This window comes from Microtus pennsylvanicus, chromosome 3 (genome assembly GCF_037038515.1).
Source record: "Microtus pennsylvanicus isolate mMicPen1 chromosome 3, mMicPen1.hap1, whole genome shotgun sequence".
Taxonomy (NCBI): domain Eukaryota; kingdom Metazoa; phylum Chordata; class Mammalia; order Rodentia; family Cricetidae; genus Microtus; species Microtus pennsylvanicus.
This window is the reverse complement of record NC_134581.1, coordinates 127,137,812-127,141,825: the sequence shown is the minus strand read 5'-3', so window position 1 is coordinate 127,141,825 and position 4,014 is coordinate 127,137,812. Positions and strand designations below refer to the sequence as shown.

Sequence of the window (4,014 nt, the reverse complement as noted above, 5' to 3'; positions counted from 1 at the left end):
CCTCTTAGAGGGAGAAGAAAGGATGTTTGAACCCAAGCTGAGCATGTCAATTATTGAATGAATCACAGTAAGCAGCCTTCCCTGGCTGTTGCCTGGACACGGATTTCAACTAATGCTGGCCATCCTTTGCTAACTCACAAAAGTTAAATAAAAACAGAAACAAGCAAATTTAGCTAATTTGATGTTACATTTGATCCTCAAGAATGGGTTACTGCTTCAAGACATGGATTCCCTGGCTCTAACTACATAATTCTTATAGCTGTCTCCAAGTTGAAACAGTCAGAGTCAGAAGAATAGATATTTTGGGGCTACATAGATACACTTTTGCTATTTGTACAGTTCACAGGTTTTATGAGTAGTATTAGTGCCATTGAAGACTTTACTACATAGGGAATTTTACATGTGTGCTTATAAACTAGCAATTTAGCTGTTTGAGGGTTTCTGTTGCTGTGAAGAGACACCATGACCAAGGCAACTCTTAAAAAGGCAAAATATTTAGTTAGAGTGGTTTACATTTTCAGAGACTTAGTCCATTATCATTATGGTGTGACATGGTGGTGTTCAGGCAGACATGGTGGTGGAGAAGGAGCTGAGAGTCCTTGCATCTTTATTCTCAGGCAGCAGGAAGTGATCTGTCTCACTCGGGATGGCTTGAGCATATATGAGACTCCAGAATCCATATCCTAGAAGAAAAGAACTGACTCCTTTCTTTAGTGATGGGCGCGCGCGCACACACACACACACACACACACACACACACACACACACACCTAACCTCCAGAACACAAAATAAATAAATGAAATAAAATGCTTAAAAATTCTAATTAGTGAATCACAAATGAATAAACCTTTTCAAAAAGATTTAACTTATTTTGAAAATAAAGTAGATTTCTATATACAGGTTTCAAAAAGCCCCAGTAGACTATTTAAAAATACTAATTTTTAAAAATGTATGTGTACATGTGTAGGTCTCTGTCGCATGTATATATCCATGCCACATGTATAGCAGTACCAATGAGAGCCAGAAGAAAGTTTCAGATCAGTTACTGGTAGGTAGGAGTCATCCGACATGAGTGTCAGGAACTGAACTCTGGCACTCTGTGGGAGCAGCAGATACCAGTGCACCACCTTTGCAAGTCCCATTAAGTGTTTTACAGAATAGTTTTGCTGAAATAAAACCTATAGTTCATACAAAATCATGCTTTTTTGCTGGTTGGGGAAAAGTTGGAACTAGAAAGTATTATAATGGCCTGAGTACCAACAGCACTGTGACTGGATTCAAGCCTGTATGAGTACCTTGAGGTTTCTTTAACCTGCAAAAAGAATTATTAGGTATGCAAAATTTAAAATATTTCAGTTTTATTGTTCTGTACCTTATAGCTTCTGCCTTTGAAAAAAAGGTACTTCAACTCTAATACTATTAAAATAAGCACTCATCTGGATTATCCAGTTCCTTCATGTTCTCCTCCCCCCTCCTCTTCTCCCCTCCTCTTTCCCTTCCACCTTCCCTTCTCTCCCCACCCCCATGCACACAATGTTGAAAACAAGGAGGAAGACAACGTATAGAAAGCATATCGTGGTAACTAGAGATGAAATCGCTACAGCATGGTTACTAACGAGACGGGTAAGCTCTGAAACATGTGTGGTGAGTAAATGTGTAGCAGTGACTATTATTTTATTTTTAAAAGTCTCTGGTTTTTCTCCAGATCATACATTCTGAGCCCTCCAACTTCCTTTATGAGGCTTCCTCTGTAAAACTCCTGACAATTCTTGCTACAATCGTGGCTTCGTAAATACATACGACTCAAACCAAGCACATTTCCCTTGATACATGGTGCGCTGTATGCCCCAGAATGCCCTACTCCTGCCTCAACCTCTCAAGTATTTTAGGCATTCTGATAAATGCAGTTCTACCTGATTCTTGGGTTCTTTCAGTGAGGCATTGTATTTAGATCTCAAGGTATGCACAGCTGGTCAAAAAGCCAGACGTGTAAGTAAATTACTTTACATGCATTAGTATCATCAAAAATAACAGAGAAGTGTCATTGGGAAGGAAACAGATCACAACAGAAACATCCTTGTACTTACAGTCTTAGGGGTTGTCCTACCAATTATAATTTGAATAGAAATGCCCCCCTCTCAAATGCTTTGCTCCTAAAGGGTTGGTTCCTGATTGGTGGCAATGTCACTATCTGGGATTGCTTTGAAGTATGCTCTTGGGAACCGTATCTTGCCCCAGGGTTGTCACTCTGGTGTTCTCTCTGTTTTCTGGATGCCATGATGTAAACTGTTGTCTTCTGCCAGCCCTCTCTACCATGATGCTGAAATTGTATGCTAAATGACTGTTTGCTTCCTTGTGTTGTTAAGCTATTTGGTCACAGCAATGTGAAAGGATCTACTAGAGAACATTTGTTCTAGAAGTGTACCTATATAAGTGCACTATAGAAGCTCATTGCTTTGACTACACCTGGCCATGTGGTTTTCAAGTCCATGGAGGGGGCTTGTGGGAAGAATTTAGAGAAAGTCCATAATTCTGTCAGCAGAGCAACAGGAGGATGTGTTAATGGGAACTCATAACACTAAAATGCTGATGGCAGTGTGCACAGTGGGTTTCCAATTCCTCCTCCCCTCCCAACTCTAGTTAAGATGGCTGACACAAGGACTGTTTCAGATAGGGAGATGGTGACCTGGAGTACTCCAAAGACCAGAACTCTGAGGCAAATGTGGATCCGGAAAATGAGTACCGTAATACCAGCACATTAATAGAAGACCCCAAAGCAGCATCAAGTCATTATCTAAGTTTTGGAACTAGAAGGTGAAGGAGAAGCAGAAGATCAAGATAAACTCAAGTTGATAAACTTGGCAGGGATAAAAAGATAATAGCTGTTGGCCTGTGTTCCGAGGGCAAATAGAAGGCTGGTCTGAAAAAAAAAATCTCTGAACTCTATTCCTGAGTATATCTGTAATATTCCAGCAAGATAGATGCACTGCATCGATTTTATAAAACAACACGGGAAGCTCTGAAGACTGTAATACATAAAGTTTGCAAAATTATATTTAGAATGGGAAAAATATGGAAAGCTTCAACAAAATTTATGACAGTTATATAAATCTTGTCAGAATCATGATGGCAAAGATGACCTAAAAAAGGTATCCAGTTATTAGGAATTCAAATATATGCAACACAGAAAATAACAAAACCCTTCACATTGAGTCCACTATCCCTCATCTGCTGATTATGGAATCATCTGAGAATGTGGCATAAAGTATACTTGAGAGAAGGTCATTTCAAAAGATGTCCACATTTTTTTAAGCTTACAATAATTATGATGAATCAGAAAGCCCGAGACACAGTAGTGGTTTAAACCTTTGATCTTAGCAAATATGCTAATGAAATCAGGAAGGAATGCATTTGACTCATAGGAGGACAAGCTGTATAAAAATGATCCGAAGTTCTAGCTGTGATGGATTCGTGCATGTCTCTTAGAGTAATGACATCACTGAATTTGAAAAGATTCTAAAAATAGGCCACAGCAGCATCATGGATGACCCATTCATATAAGTATATGCTGTGCAGCTTTTATTAAATAAGAACGCAAGTGCTCATAAAATTGATTAAACCTTGCGCCAGAATACATAGTCCTTATATGTGTAAGGAGTTAGACACTGATGTAGCTGATGTGGAGAGCTTGCTCCTGCAGTGCATAGTGGAGAACAGCGTTCATGACCACATAATCCGATCAACCAACTCATTGAACTGGAGCATCAGGAGAGGAGTGGTGCATGATGTTCTACTGCCCAAGATAAATTCTCTGAACGACACTATGGTCAGTAAACTGGCTTAATAGGGAACAAGCTATGGAGACACACTTAAAGCAACAGTGCCAAGGAAAAATTCAGAAAGAACTGGAGGGGCAGAACTCCTGTCTGTTGCTGAGTGCTGAAAATGTGATAGACATGTTATTTTGATCAACTGCTTTACATTTTGCTGCTGAATTATTCCAAAACAAAACA

At 39.4% G+C, this 4,014-nt stretch overlaps 1 pseudogene; it reads left to right on the top strand.

The window, feature by feature from the left end:
* Nucleotides 1-1,534: 1,534 nt before the first annotated feature.
* On the top strand, nt 1,535-3,787 carry LOC142846885 (COP9 signalosome complex subunit 2-like; annotated as a pseudogene).
* The last annotated feature ends 227 nt before the right edge of the window (nt 3,788-4,014 follow it).